We start from the raw sequence: 16,708 nt of genomic DNA on the forward strand, positions 1-16,708 counted from the left end.
ATTGCTGGTCTTCCAGAAGCCATTAACTATAAACAATGTAGGCATTTTGATTGCATTTTAAGGAGGAAAAATACCCGACCTTGAAAAACAATATATAACTTTGTGGGGAAAGAAGCAAAACTATACACTGGAAACTATTACAGCTCCACAGGGGAACTAATGTATGTGCTGCTCCAAAGTAATCTTTCCTACATCTTAGTTAAATATTCCTCACCCTTCTGCAAGCCTGTCATTCTGTTTCTATTATTCTAATGTACCCTATACTGTCACATTGCCTTTGTTTTAGTTCTGTGATGTTGGGCTAAAAATCCACATTGTTTGAAACAGTGCTTGACATATTCCATATATTCGTACTTGGGGTCTTCCTGCTTGGGAGCAAACTTTGTCTTTGGAAAGACTTTGTGGTATCCAAACCTCTACACCTAAAAGCAGGGAAATGTGGAAGTCTCTTCCCTCTCCATCTGTTTAATTCTTGTAGGAAACTTTTGATCTTGTGGGATGAAAGGGGGCTCAGAGCTGAAGAGCTGACTCATTTCATTAGCAGGGCTGAAATTGCTGGCACTGCAGAAACAGGATACACTTAATGGGATTAGTAAGGTTCTGCCACAAGTACATAAAAATACAGCTTTAAAATTATTCTGATAATCATAGAAATGCTTCATAAGTAACTTTGTAAGGCAATATTCAAACAGCCTTACAACAAAGCTGAAGAGCTTTATTATTTTATCTATATAGGTATATGAGAATTTGGATTCTAGAACAAAACCATGTTGATTGTCATTGCAGAACAATTTTATTTCTTCTAACCATAACCTTATCCCTCTCCAATGGTATTTTTTAAATGAGTAATTTTGTATTGATTGATTCTGGTGATATCCTGATCACAAAAACTCATTCTGCAGCGTGTATTTAAACTCAGTTTTAGTGAGATATGATAACCAGTAATCAACAGTGGTTTGTGGTGTGGCTGGGATTTTTTGTAGCTACCTACTTTGAAGATTCTATCAAAAACCTTGAGCATGCTTTAGTCCACCTTTTAAGAAAATTAGACAGAAGAATAAGCATCTAAGACTGCAAAGCAGATATAGCAGATAAAACTATATGTTATTTCTTCTCCAAACTCTAACTTCTTAATCACATTCTCCCAAGAATGTGCTTTGAAGGATGAATAGCCAAAATACATTCCTTGCATATACACCAAATGTATGTAAAATATAAGTGCAAGGAAATACCTCCACACGTGGACACAGACTTGGTCTTTCCATTCATGGTGGTGGCTTTTTAGTCAAGAAAAAAAATCAAGGTTAGTGTTGATCTCCTTATCCAGCAAAGCTTGTAAGTCACCATTTGAGGGCTGCTTAGAAGGCTGGAAGTCTGAATCAGTTGCACCATTAGGCTGCAGGAGAAAGACCCCAGTTCACACATGTTCTTCTTTCTTTTTTCTTTTCTTTTTTTTTTTACCTTTTTGAAATGGAACATCAACAACAGTTCAGCGGAGCTCAAAATTAAAGCTCAGGAGCGATCGGTTAAATCTCAAAAAATTGCAGGGGGGAAATAGAGTGAGAAATTAGTTTCTTAATATTGACATGATACTGCAACCTTCATTATAAATAAGATTGTCAGCTGATATCGCTTCAGTTTTACATATGGATTTCTTATGTCTGAGTGGATCATGAAAGTTTCCTCACAGTCTAGCGAAATCCAAACAGATATGCATTAAATGGGTTAATATTCATTAAACAAGGGCTTCCTGAAGGAAAGTAGATGTTTGCACTGCTGCTAGCTGTGATGCCTGAAAACCTTTCTACAGATGACTCTCTTGGTAATGAACTAAATTGGCTCTGTGTCCTCTATTTGAAGTTGCACTTGCCACTGGTTTTTATCATTTCCTTCCTTAGGCCAATGTAAAGATGTTGAGGACTTGTTTGACTGCTAAGTGAATTATTGTATGTCTATGCACACATATATATGTGTTAATATATATATTTAAGTATACAGAGCTTATTATTACTTTTTTTTAAAATATATTATTAGTTTTTGTGATTTTACAGGAGAAAAAATAGGGCTGAAATTAAATGCAAAATTGGGACAGAAATATGAAAACTGCAGAGTAGCTAAGTCCCCTCGCGTTCCAGACTACTGCCAACACAAGCCATTCAGGAATATCCCCTGAAGGACAAATATTTTATAGCTATGACAAATGCCTAAATAGCTAGTGAGGTTTTTTCTGCTTTATCTGTCTTTTCTTCATTATGCAAAAAAATATGGGGATATTCTTTCCCTGGGTGGATTAGCAACAAACTGGGATTCTGTGCAGGAATGATTTCTGTTTCCTTGAGTACATTCAATGGTATCTGATGAGATTATTTCCTTTCCCCACCCAATGCAGAGAAACAAGGGCAGGATATGGAAAGAGGGCAAAGTAATTATTAAGCTTGCCATGAAAATTCTGTGCAATTCCCAATGGTGTGCTTGTGACAGTTCTTGAAATGGATGTTTCTGATTTAAAGTGGTTTGCATGGGGATCAGGCCTCTGTGGTTATAGGAGCTGGTTATGAGCTGAGTTTAGATGTGAAGAAAATGTATATTTCCTACCCCGTGATGCTGGCAAAGAAACATTGACCCTCTCCTTTTTGAGAGTGAGTTATAGAAAAGCTTCTGAATTTTCCCCAAGATGTTCCAACAAGAATAACACATCTTTAAGTTAAATTTTGACACTTTTCCATCCAACAGACCTCCCATAATTCTCAGTTGGGTGCAGGACTCCCCTGACTGAGAGTGTCCTAAGTGTTGCATTCACTCACACAAACTCTGTATTTTCAGGCTGTTTCACTATCCCAAAGAACAGTTTTAGTGTGTGAAATGTACCTTCTGTCTGTGCTCTGCGTTTTCTGTCTGTTGTTTGTGTCTCTTGAGCTGTCTGAACAATTGAGAGTTGCAGAATAACAGACTGAGGCTGAAGGCACATCTTGTTCAACCCCCTAATTAAAGTTTTTGAAATGTTCCTTCACATGGAGTTGGCAATGCTTTTTTTCTCTCTGCCCAAAACTCCCTTCAGTTCTTCTGTGTCTGTCTGGGTTGCATCAGGTGGGTTTGATGGAAGTTGTCAATGGAAGACATTTAATTAGCTGTGTTGTCCGCAGAATAAAATCTTTATTAACAGGGTGTAAAATCACAATAACATTCTTTGCTGTCATATTCATTTACAAGTTTATAACTAATTAGCTGTCAGTTCTCAGCCTTAGGCCCTGTCTTGCACACTCCCAGAACATTTTCCTTTTTCCAAAATACTGTTTCAAATAGACCTCCTCTCTCAGGCATTCCCAATGTGCTAACTGGGGGGAAGGTTTACACCTTTATTTGGTTATTAGTTAACTAATTTACCTGTTCAGTTGTTTGTTTGAGTGTTTTTTCCCACTTTTTCTAATACTTCAAGAGTTTTGTATCAGAAAGCCAAAGTTCTTCCACATTTTTTGAGCAAGACCTTTTCTACTTCTCATTGTGCAGCTCTGAGCTTTTATTTATGATAGCTGCCACATTAAAAAAAAAGCCAAACCCAAACATAAGAGCTCTTTACTCCTGGTATTTGCTGTCTCCTTCTTGGTTTGGGTTGAAGGACCTTTCCCACTGTTAAAATATGAATGAGTGATGGGCAATGAGTGATGTACCTGGTGGGTTTTTGGTTTTACCTCACAGAAGCTGTTTAGACATGAAGTGTTCTCTGAGGAAGGGGAGAGGAGGCCAGGCAGGTGGGATGTGTGGAGCTGGAGGTGGCTTTGTGACTTCAGCTTTGGCGACAAAGACAATGGATTTATTACTAGCAGTAGTTTCTAATTTTAGTATGATCTTTATATTTTACTGAGGCACCTAGAGACAATATAGATTGCAATTATTTTTGTAGCAGAATAACAGGCATGTAGAGATGCAAACAGATTTATTTCCCAAGTGTCTTGTCTTTGAATAATGCTTTTCCATCTGCATATCATTGATGCTTTTTCTGCCCAGAAAACCTTATATTATTCCTCTATTTTCAAGTCCATAGGATTTTTATTGATTGTTTTTCTACTTAAGTATTTGCAGGTCTTTCCAGTTTATGAATTTCAGTGCTGTGCAGTTTGCAGGCTCCAAGAGACCCATCCTGAAGACAGCAGCCAGTTGTATAAAGCTACATTAGCCCTGCTGCTGTTACATTAATGAACTTTACTGGCATTAATGAACATTACTGGCATTCCTACCCATGGTAGAGGGGTCAGGACTACAAGATCTTTAGTCACTTCCAACCCAAATAATTCTGTGGTTCTAGAATTTATTATACTAAAATATTAAATTACTTTTTAGCATCTTTATAATGTACTTCTAAACTAGAAGGTGAATGCAGGCAACTTAGTACTTGAAAAAGACCTTTAAAAAAATCAGGTAATTTTCCACACAAAACAATAGACAAAATTAATACCTCACAAAGCAGAAGTTCTTCAGGAATTTCAATCTCTTTTATTTCTTCTGAAAATAGTGCCTGCTGGCAATAGAAATGGTAACCTTTTTCAGTGTGACTTCATCTTTTAGAAGAAATAACTTTAAAAGTTCTGTTTTAAATAACCAGGAATCTGAAGGCCAGCACTTGAAGATTGCATGGTACAAGCCAGCATTGCAGACACTGCAGCCTGTCCATCTCCTTGCTCTTTATCCCTGTGTTTTATCCTTAAGAAAACTGGTCAGAGAAAAAAATTCTTTTTTATTAAACAATAGAAATAAGGGATAACACTGAAATCAATTTACTGCAGCTGGTTTTGTACTCTGTAGTGTAACACTGCTGACTTCTGTGGGTGCATCTGAAAAGCCTTTCATATCCAAAGATTGACTCCAGGCAAAGGTGAAAACAAGAGCAACAAAGCAAAAGGAAATGATGAGTCTATTTTCTGAGAGGAGAGGTGGGAAAAAAAAATATTTTCCTTATTCAGTTTAGCAGGGTAGGACAGGAAAGGACTGTTTTCAGAGAAAATTACTTTTCATCTTCCTGACTTTGTTTTACTCAGAGCATTTTTATTTCTTCAGTAGTAGAAGTGGATGCCAAGGAATATTTTATCCATCAGGTTCATGATCCTGAAGGTGCAGCTTTCCAGTGTGTCACTAGGTCTGAAATACAGCAAAATAAGCTGCTTAAAGACAGGGGTCAGCCTGGGCTTTGCCATCATCCTTGCTCATTTCTTGGTATGTATTAAACATTTGTTCTGTTGTCAGACTCTGCCAGTGAAGGGAATATTGCACCTGATCCCAGGAATGCTGGCCCTTGGCATTGGGATTCAGCCCCCTGAGGAGGGAAGGTGTCAGGGAACAGGAAAATTCTGAAAATTAAGTCTCAGAAGTGATGCTGTGCATCTCTAACCACAGCCAGGACTCTTTTCTTTTTTTCTGCTTTTGTTTGCTTTGATTTATAGGGGTGGTTTTGGAAATGTGCTGTATTTTTGAGGAGTGTTTTTAGCAGATCAATCCTGATATAACTATTGGTCACCTATTAAATATTTATTGTCTACTGCCTTTGTCTGCTCTATCAAAAATCCCTTTCTTCAAGATTGTGCCTTAAAAATAACTTTCAGTCTATAAAATGAAGGGCTTAAAAAGGATACATGGGGTAATCAATGCTGCTTTGGTTGCTAGAAGTAATATCTTGTATTCTGAGAGAGATTTCCACATTAATATTGGATGCCTATAAGAGGATGTGGCGTTACAAAGCACAGAATTAAAATATCTATTTTATACTGTCATTCATCTTAAATCTTCCCAGCTGAAGCACGTTGCATTTTAAAAGAAATTAACAAGTTACCCATTTATTCCACCTGAAACGTCTGTGTGTTATGATTTCTTCTCTAGCTGTTGTTTAAGGTTCCAGCTGAAATGAAGGCTTTAATAGATACTGAATTTTCACATAATAAGACACAGCACATGCCCAGTAAAATTTACAATGGGCTTCAGAGAAAATGCACAAAAGGTCAGAGAAAGGAAGTGCTGTTATCTCAGTTTAATGAATAGAGAGCTAAAGCACAAAGGACACAAATAATTTCCTCACAACCACTCAGCAAGCCTACAGCAGGAATGAGAATGACACCTGCATCTTAAGAGAATCTGATGGCTTGATTAGCAAAAAAAAAACTTAAAAAAATTAAATCTCCCCTTTCTTTTTTACTAACTGGAATTGTTTATTGGAGTACTTTGTAATTCTCACATGAAAGAAGGTGTAGAAATAATAATGATTATAACTTTAAAAGCATGCTGGCTTGGCAGAGGGATAACACTGGGAGGAACTCTACTGGACTGGATTTTTGCACTTAGTCTCCAGGTATTTCTTTTAAAAGACAATTCTGATAGCTAGTACCAGATGCTGTTGCTAGTCTGACTTTTGTAATTGTGCTGATCTGTCTATACTGTGTTTTGTTAAAAGTAATTCATGTTCCCTTTCTATGAAAACTGGATGTTAGAGTCACTGCATCTTTGCTTCTGCCACATGACTTGAACAGTAGAAAACCTAATGCTGGATTTGGTTTTTTGTGATACTTAGTGTTGGATATCGTATTTTGTGGTACTTAATGTTGGATTTGGGTTTTTGTGGTAGTTCATGTTGGATATGAATTGTTGTGGTACTTAATGTTGGATTTGGGTTTTTGTGGTAGTTAATGTTGGATATGGATTGTTGTGGTACTTAAAGTTGGATATTGATTTTTGTTTGTGGTCAGAAAGCTGCCAGCACAGTCCCAGCATGGTCACCCCACATCTGAACTGCTCATCCTCATGTGCAGGCATGAGGTGGGCAGCAGAGATTTCCTTAGTCTCCTTAATTCCAGTAGAGCATCAATTTATAAAAAAATATTAAAAGGTAAGGTTGTTCAGGTGTTGCTTTGTGTTTTCCCTGTGATATTGCTTCTTCCCTGGAATTATCATTTTTCTTCTCTCTTAAATGCTCCAGGGAGCTGTTTAACATGTTGACTCCTATCCACAAACAAGCACATTCTATTTCAGCACAAACACCTCATTTTCTGTTCAGCACAATAGGCATGGCAGAAAAAAAAAAAGAGATTTTTATGGTGGAGCAACCCTCGTGTCAGACACCTTACTCTGCATTTTCCAAGTGCATTACATGTGGAGTCCAAGGTGATGACAGATACTCCTGGTGGAAAAATTGGCTTTGAGTTCTTTTTTTGTTAGCAGAGACAATTGCAGTAACAAGCAATGAGGCAGATGTTCAGGTGTCTGCCCAGTGTGTGACATTTGGGAGCTGCAGAGAGGATGTGGCTGTGAGCAGGGGGGAGAGCTGAGTGCTGAAATAGAAATACCTGCTGGTGGCAGCCAGTGCATTTCCTCGAAGAGGGAAGCTCAGGAAACCTATTTTTCCCTGCCAACAAAATCATTCTCCAGTGATTTTCTCTAGTAACACTTTCCCAAGTCAAGCTAGCTCAGTGTGAAGCTCCCCCTTTATAAAATTGGAAAGGGTGTCAAGAAGTTTTGAGGTATTGATCCATGATAGATGGTAGAAAAGTGTTTAGTGAAGTACTTAGGTGCTTAAAATACACACAACATTGCTGGACATCAAGGCAGCATTTGATAAAATCAGAGGTGGCCTTTTTACTCCTTGCTGAGTAGAGCAAACAAATCTGTTGTATTTTCTGTGGATTTTCTCACTGGCTTTTGAACAGTATCCACAGACAAGGGATGAAGTCCTTGACAGTGACTGAACATATCTAACCCCTCTGAATTCCAGAGGCTTCGTAAATGTTGCAAATAATGGATTTGAATTAATAATTTGAGTTATTAATTTGAGTTAATGATGCAATAATCTTGTTGTACACATGATGTAGATGTGAAATTGTGTAGAAGCTCAGATTACTGGGACAACACTTTCTGTGCTGGTACATGGTTGCTGTACTGGGGATCACCTAGGACATGCAAGGAATTCCTTCTCTGAGGTGTTAAAAATATCTTTGATCGCTGCACTTACAGCAGGATTATTTTTTTAAACATAAGGCAGCATTAAAACTATTGCAGTGAATCTATTTGCATTCATGGGGAAAAAAATACAATCTTAATATTCCCTTTTTCACCCCCATGGGTATCATGTCATAATCTGCTTAACCTTTGTTTTGCCTCTAATCTGGTGTGGAAATAAATCCTTTTCTTAGGGATATCCCTTTACGTGCTAGGTAACTTAGGCAATGCTTTTTTTTTTGCTTTTAAATCTGTTAAAATGCTCACCTGAGGCAAAATTCAAAGATATCACCCTGTTTAAAAGACATTAAAATAAAATGGATTTTTCTTCATTTCCAAGTGTTGTACTTGATATATAATAATTTTTCCCCTAAAAAGTATATTTTCTCATTTCCTATTAGGAGCAAGAAATTAATTTAGCAGTGTGGATAGAGAGGTTGGAGAATAAAAGGGACCCAAGTCACTAAGGATCAGTTCCTAACTTAGTTGTAGAATAATCATTCTGGAAATGACATCTGGAAACAAATCTGCATATACTTTCAGCAATATTCTCCCTTCTCCTACAAGGACTAATGGCTTTAAAATGAGAAAAGGCAGGTTGAGATTATATATTAGGAAGAAATTCTTTATTCAGAGGGTGGTGGGGCACTGGCACAGGTTGCCCAGAGAAGTTGTGGGTTCTTGCAAGTGTTCAAGGCAAACCTGAATAGAAATTTGAATAACCTGGTTTAGTGGAAGGTCTCCCTGCCCATGGCATGAGGTTGGCATTGGATGAGCTTTAAGGTCCCTTCCAACCAAAGTATTCTATGATTCTGTGTGATTCCTCTAATTTCTGTCTTTCTCTTCTCCTGCTACTTAAATAGATTTGTTTTTAGATCCCTGAATGTGGAGGAGTGGGGAGCAATAGAGTTGTTCTCTACCCAGTCTGCTGGTTTGTTTTTTTGGTTTTTTCCTACCTGTACACATGTTAAGGCCTTACCATTGCAGATGGAGCTCCTGCTATCACATTTCCTCATTGCCATTTTTAATCAGAACTGCTGGGCTCTCTGGCTACTGCCATCCTTATGGAATTTACAGAATGGTTTCAGAAGAGGAGAGCTGCTTTGAAGGAAGGTGTTTCAGCCATAACTGGTACCATTCAAAGTCTTTGCTGTGTTATTCCTTACTCTTTCTAGATTATGGATAATTATTTGTAAAAGCATTTCTTATATAAGGTATACGTGCAGTATTTTCTGTAAAATTCACTTTGTTTTCACTCTTAGCATTTTTTTTTCATTTCTGTTCTTGTTACTGGGCCAGGTGAACTAGTTAAAAAGGAGTTTATAATTTTTCTCAGTGTATCCAGCCAAAAGTAGCTTTCTGTATAATGAGGGGAAAACTCCATTATAAAAATATAAAATATAAAAATATAAAACTCCATTATAAAATGGGACCAGACTTGAAAACCACATAAAGTACTCAAAGGAAATTATTTCAATCTTTTAGCTGATCTCAGCTTACAGGTGCATTCCTTTACTTTGACTTTTTCTTTCAGTGAGCAGAGTCCTGGGGAACTGACCTTCCTGCAGGTGTGTCACACATTAAAGAAATTTAAAATATTAATCAAGAGCAAATACAAAAATGTGCATGAACTGATGTGTCCTGAAAAAGGATCAGGCAGAATTCCTCACTGAAAATGATCTGGTCTTCATGGTTTAATTAACAGTATTGCACAGAGAAATTGAGGGCAAGGGAGTGATGTGGCGAGTGAGAATTTCTCGTGTTCAGTTGTTGCACACGATGCTGCTCCTCAGCAGTGGAAGGTGGTAATGGACAGGCTGCTGGCTCAGACATTAATCTTCTCAGCTACATCCATAAATGAAATGTCATGCCTAACAACTCCTCTTTTATTGGTATTTCATCTTAGCTTTCCCTGATTAAAATTAATGTCTGTGCATGTACGTATGAAAATGGGGATTAAAAGATCTACATATTCAGATGGTCAGAGATGGTTCACAAACACACAGAGCCCACTTTCAGAGAACAGATAGGAGAAAAAAAACCCAGCTGCAAAAAGTCAGAGCACCTGTTCTTAACAAACATGACAACCTGCCAAAATTTCATCTTGAGATGTGCTTAAGAGTGTGACAGAGATAACCAGAAATTACTGTGCACTGGGATAGCAAATTAAAATCCAGAAGTCAGTGAGGCCACAGGATATTGGATTTAAGACCATGAAGAGGTTGTCAGTGTTTTTGACATTTCATTGCTGGAAACATATCAGTGTACTCAATGTGTGGATATATTTAAATGCTAAAGCTGGGTGAAAGGCTAAGTCAAATCTGCAGGAAAATTTGGCACCAGAAGCAGCTGAGCATCCTCAGTTCCAGTCAGTCGTGGGGGCCGTGGTTATATCAATTTATATATGAAAGAATTATGGCAAATATTATTGCAGTGAAAAAAAAGTGAGATGTTTTATTGAAGTTACAGACTGGCCTTGGGTCCAGCTTGGTGTGGCTGCTCTGCTGGTGTTGTATTGATGGGAAGTAAAATGAAAGTTCCTCCCCAAACTTTGCCATGTGCAGATGTGGGTGTTATCACTGGGGCTAGAGAAGAGACACAAGTTTTACACTGAGTTCTCCAAGTGTTGTGGGTTTGTTCCAGGTCTTTTCAGAAAACACACATTGATGTTACTTCTCTGAGCACAGCTTCAATCCCTAAATTCTAAATCCCCTCCATTTTAGCTTGGCAATTAAGTCTGTTGAATTTTACTTGTCCCACCCTGCTGACTAATCAAGCTGAGCATTTTGTGTGTTCTCATACTTTGATCAGCTTTGACTATATCAGAGGCTTTTTAGAAGAATGCTTCAATAAGCTGTGACAGAAAGGGAAAATTTAAATGAACTTCACATGGACAATTTTGGGGGTGTTTTGTGGATTACACTGTGAGACATGACTGACATGCTGAAGCATTTTGTCCTTTGCCTCATGGACTTTATTAAACTTTTTGCCTTAAAAAGGCTGCTTTTCCTCCTGAAACATAATCTCCCATCACTTCTGACCACAGATCCAACCTGTGCTCTCTGACAGTAAATACACAGCCTCATCAAATCCCTCATCTTCCCACGTTTCAGCAATAATTCTGTGGGAATCTGAATAAATTACCTCACAAATGGTACAGCTGCTCCCAAACAGCAGAACTAATGAATTGTCATGACTGGAGAGGGGGAGAGGTGCCTTGCATCTGTAATCCCAGACAGCTGGCAGGATGGTGCCTGCATCAGGTTTAGTCACCACTGCTAATTACAGGCTGAGGAATTACAGCACTCTGAGGTTAATGGCTGGTAAACACCTGGAGATAACTTACAGCAAGAGAGGATTTGCCCTGCAGCTTAAAAAGGGGATGGAGGAACATTTTGTGCTGCTGTGCTGACCCTCCAGCAGTGACTGTCCAACCCCAAGCCTTTTAATATTGATGCATTCTGGTTCCAAAGGATTCTAAATACCAAAACTGGGGACCTTTCCCGTTAATTTTATATATTTTTAAGCAGAAATATATTTTTTTAACACTTGAAAGGCAAGGGTGCTCAGCTGGAAGAAAGAATTCAGTTCTTATTCTCCTCCGTCACTACTTCTCCTCAGCTAAATCTGTAATGTCGTAATGAAAAATGTCAGTGGTGTGATGGTTATGCCAACAATAAAACCATTTGCTCTCTGTTTTTTATCTGAGGATACTAAATCTGACATGCCAGTTATATCTCCAGAGTGGCTTTGAGTGAGCAGTGAATACCAGCTCAGTCAGCAGAGTTTTAAATCAATCCTAGTGCTTTGTAAAAGCAGCAGGACCTTGTCAGCTTGGAAAATGTTAATGGACTATCTGGCAAGCATGACTTGAATTGCAATTTCAAACTTATATTTTACTATACTCATCATTTTTGGGTTTTATTATTTCCTCTCAACAGTAACTCTCATAAATTCTCTGGTAAACCAGACCAAGTGGTTCATGCACAGATAGAGAAACTAAGGTGATAAGTAAGAAAGGTAGGTAAAGGACACTAAAATACTGTAAATTTGAGTGAACTTTGAATTTGTAATACTGTGAAAGCTTTTGTGTTGCTTAATATTCATCAGCCTGAGAATTTTGCTTCCAGACCTGTTGCAGTATTCATCCTCTCTACTGTCTAACAGGGATGGCAAAATCAAAAATCAATGTGTGTCTTAATACTGTGCTACTGACATGCTCAGACTTGCTTTGATATCCCCACTTTGGAAATAAAAAATCCAAGAACAGGGAAAAAAAACCACATGGACATTTTCAAAGAAAGCTCTTTTTACTGATAAGCTGAAGTAAGTCAAGTTGTTTAATTTATCAAGATAACAACTGAGAGGGGATTTGATTGCTGTTATGTGAATAGCTTATTGTTAGCTAAAAGGGGGAATGCTGAAAGGTCCTTTAATTTTTCAGGGAAGAGCATGACACATTCTGATTTATGGACAAATTCTAATGACATACCCTGCTGAAATCTATAATCTTTCAAAAGTGATGAAATGAGCAGAGCAGTCCAAAGCGACAAAAGGTAAGTTTAATGTTCCTCTATCTTGTTATATCTAACTTCTGGAAACAATGCAGGAGGATATTGAAAGTGAAAATATGTGCAATAGAGGGTTAAATTCTTTATTTAAATTCTTTATTACTATTTGATATATTTCACTGAGGATTATTCACCTTTTAAAAAGTGAAAATGAACACATAAGCTTGGGTTTCTGGGCTAGAAGTGTTTCTTATATTATCTGAAATTTGTACTAAGCTTGATATGATCTCTTAAGTGGAAAAAAAAAAAAATTAAAAACCCAAAGTTACTGCATTTGAATTTCTTGTTTCTTCCTGCTCTGTTCCAGTCAGTTCTGGTGGCATTTGAAGTGTCACACTATTTGTGTGTGAATGCAGAAGAATCTCAGTGTTGGAGAACTGTCTAAAATTCATCCCAGATCTCTCAAATTTGGCTTCTGTGCAGAGAGATCTTCTGTGCAGACATCTTCAGGCACAGAGACAGTGTGAAAAACTACAGAATATCTTTTTATAGCTTCAAAATGAAAAATGTAAAGATAAAGCTTGGTAATTCATTCAAACTTTAGAAAGTCATGAAAATGCTTACATTTAGGTCACTATTTACATATATGGAAACCTCTTAGAGGGAAAGCCTTTTTATACATTCTGTTTGAGGCAACAGTAAATTGCTGATAACTGTTAAAATTGCATTAAAAAAAATCCTTAAACCAGTTCATACTGTGGCTATCCTGGTTCCCTTCCTAGAAGGAGCTTTCTTAGTCGTCTTGTGCAAATCCTTTCAGAGCAGATCTCCTTGGATATTTTTGGAACCAAACTGTGTGGTATGATGGACAAATGCCCACAATTTTGCAAAGTTGTTTGGTTTTTTTATATTTTTTTGTTCAGAATTTTGTGTGAAATGATCTCTGGTAGCTGAACTAATTCACAAGACACTTGATTGAACAGAAAAGTGGAAGATACCAATTTCTTGTGCTCAGCAGTCCTAGCTGGAAGGGCCATTCCCAAAATTACCCACCCAAAAATCTGAGCTTGCATCTCCTAGGACAGAAGGGAGCTCATGGTCATGGTCCCCAGTGAAGCCCCAACTCTGTCCTGTGACAAGGGGCCAGGAGCTAACATGGGCTCAGAGTACCAAGTCCCAGGGGCAGTTTGTATTTGTATTTTCCAGGTTCAGAGTGGATCCTGGCACAGGATCCACTACACTCACGTGCAGCCACACAAGCTGCAGAGGAATTTGGCACAAATAACCCCCTGCAGCACATGGAACACAGCTCTGCTTGTCTGGTGTAGAAGGATTTATAAGTGCATGTAAGCAAAAGCATTTTAACACCTTTTTTTTTTTTTTTTTAAGAAATAACTCAAGGACATGTTGCATGTTCAGATAATAATGATAAAAGAAAAGCTTGGATGAAACAAAATCTTGTAGTAATGCCTGTAAAACCCCCTGGCACTGTCAGCTTTTGAAGTGTTTCACTCCAGTTTGCATTTATGCTAATGAGCACTTGAATATTTCAGTGGTTTTGTGTGTTTGCTTCAGCCTGACCCAATAGCATGCTTTTAAAATCTTATGCTCTGGCATAAAATCGTGCATTTTGCCCACTCTTGGAGCAGATGCTCCTCATTCCTCACTTTGAAGAGTCCCTGGACCAAGCCTGCTTGCAGTGTTGTGTCATTTTCTGCCACAGATGATGGGCTGCTGCTGTTCCAGGCATCTCTCAGATGGTCAGTGGGATGATGAGACAAACACCTGTTTGTTTGCAGTCTCTATAATCTGTACCACGCTTGCAGATGGTGCCCTGCACAGTTCTGTGAGGTATGTGCTAAATAGCCATGAATGACTTGGAAACAGTGCTGGAAAAAAATATTGACATTAAAACTTTCAGCGCTTCCACTCCCATCAGATTTTTAAACCTGGCTGAGCACAGAAAGGGGAGGATCTCAAGGTTGCAAATGTTCTGGGGCTGCTAACGTGCCATTTTTCAGCTTTGAGAGAAGTCTTGTGTAATACAGAAATGAAGAGGTTTACCCAGCAGAAAATAAGTGCTGCCACTTTATTGTTTTTGGCAGGAGATGGTGGTTCATCATTTGGACACATCAGGTACTTTTCTTGTGACTATCATATAATTTAAAATGACAGTGCTTCAAATGGTGACAAAATGACAAAGCACTGATCTGTGGTGGAAGTCTAGCATGGAGAGAGAGCTGCAGCCAGGCAAAACTGTTTTGAAAGGGAGTTGGAAGAGCACTTTGCTTTGGATTTATTTATTTGCTGGGCTTTGCCTTTGCTGATTCACTAGCAGGGACCCAGGAGCTGTGAACCTTGGCATGAATGTCCCCAGTTTGTGGGGTATTGTGTCCATGGCTCTCTGCTCCAACATTGGAGAACTTGTTTATACAACATTGTCATCCCTGTGAAAAACTGCTGAAATCAAACCTGGTGCATTGCTGTGGTTGGAGTGCTTATATCCAACCACTTTGTAAAGGAAGAAATTCAGGGTTAAAACTCACTTGCTGGCTTGAATTGTCACAGTTACTTTTGAGATTCTCATGTAGCAGAGAATTTGCATTTTGGAGATATATGTTCAGCTGAATTTCCACAGCCGTAGAAATTCCTGTGAGCGCACAAGTTGCCCTGGGACAAACGCTGTGAGCTGGTCAGTGTCAATCGCTGATGGCAGGAAAGTATCCGTGTGTGTGAAAATTCACTGCTGCCTTCAGAGATCCATAATCCTACAGACATTTTTTTTCTCAGGGAATTGAGTGCATCTGAGAGATTATAATGAAGATAGATTTTTTTTTTTCCCTACCAAAAAAAAAAGTTGAACAATAGTGTATGTTATAAATATAGTGATTATATGAAGTCTAGTAAAAGTCCATCCTAGCTAAAGCACATTCCTTTCAGCAAGGACTGAAGTTGAATGGACACCTTGTGAAGGCTGACCTAGAACGGAGGCTGGGCAGAGTTAAAGAATAAAGTAGGGATTTATTAAAAGGCCTCAGTGGATCCACCTGGGGCAGCACAAGAGCCCAGCCAGGGCTACACCCAAGATGGACCCAAAATGGTCACAAAATGGACATCTGGTCACAGGGTCTGTCACTTCTATAAGTTCTGGTCCATTTGCATATTGGAGTTAATTGTCCAATTCCAGCTTTAGGTTATGCAGTACCATCCTGCTTGTTTTCCTCTGTTCATTCTGCTGTTTATGTTCTTGGGCCTGAGATTTGGATCATTTGTCCTTGATCCCCAGCTAGAGAAGGAATTGTTTTGTCTCCCTGCTCTGTGAAGAGAGCTCACCAACACTTAATATGGAGCTCAGAATTACACACTAAAGCAGCACAGAATCTGAAAAATATAACAGCTAAAACCTGAGGCATCAAAATGAGATTCTTGAAGTGTACAAACATGTACCAGAGGAGTGTTAATGGATGACATTGCTGTCTTAGAAACTGGAGCTGTTGCTAAAATGTAACACAGCTGTTTAAACTGAAATTAATAGACAGAAATAATGTACTACTTCATTTTTCTTAAGTCATTTTCACTGCTGTTCCCAGGGGAGGCTGTGGATGTGGGATTGATTTACAGCGAGGAGGATTATCCTGCTGCTCATCCTCCCAATGGGTTTCCTCTAAAAGCATTCCTGCCCTCCTTCCCACCCCATGGCCCTGCTGGGCTGCAGGGGAGGCACATGTGGGGAGCTGGAGGAAGGTGTCCAAACAAACCCCCCAGCTTTAACCCAGCCAAGGGAATTTTTTCTGTGCTGCCCCTGTTACTCAGTGTAGAAATCACTAATACTGATGTTCCTTTTCCCTGGTCATTCAGGAGATGTGAATTACCTGGCTGACTGGATGGTCCGTGCTTGTGGTTTACAGGTTGGAACAATTGAGTGCCTGTAACCAACTCTAAAATGCCACCAATGGAACAATATCATGACTGGAGCTACCCAGTGTCCTTCAGATTAACAAGTGGCTCTGTAAGTACTGTCCTGGTGGGAATTCTAAGAGGCAAAGCCAGCTCCTGTGGATGGTGGGAGCTTGGTCAGCAAATGACATGGTGGTAAAGAAAAAGCTTTTGTGCTTAGGAATTGTTCTATGGCTGTGTTCAGTTTGAACTGCTCTCATGTTTTTTGTGATTTATATATATATATTTCTAAACAAAGATAAACTGTCAGCCCTCCTAAAAGGGCT

The 16,708-nt window shown here is 38.7% G+C and overlaps 1 protein-coding gene across 13 annotated transcripts in view; it reads left to right on the forward strand.

Moving 5' to 3' along the window:
• LOC113459258 (zinc finger protein 804A) overlaps nt 1-16,708 on the forward strand; it is a 216,857-nt gene that overhangs the window by 195,045 nt on the left and 5,104 nt on the right. For 7 of the 13 annotated variants that reach the window (XM_074548152.1, XM_074548146.1, XM_074548158.1 and 4 more), the window contains 6 exons: nt 9,509-9,542; nt 11,916-11,994; nt 12,419-12,530; nt 13,692-13,831; nt 14,209-14,336; nt 16,344-16,494. The gene's annotated coding sequence lies outside the window, so the exon portion shown is untranslated. The remainder of the gene's footprint in view (nt 1-9,508; nt 9,543-11,915; nt 11,995-12,418; nt 12,531-13,691; nt 13,832-14,208; nt 14,337-16,343; nt 16,495-16,708) is intronic. The other 6 variants (XM_074548157.1, XM_074548151.1, XM_074548154.1 and 3 more) reach the window with 6 other exon arrangements.

The sequence above is a fragment of the Zonotrichia albicollis genome, chromosome 10 (assembly GCF_047830755.1).
Source record: "Zonotrichia albicollis isolate bZonAlb1 chromosome 10, bZonAlb1.hap1, whole genome shotgun sequence".
NCBI lineage: Eukaryota > Metazoa > Chordata > Aves > Passeriformes > Passerellidae > Zonotrichia > Zonotrichia albicollis.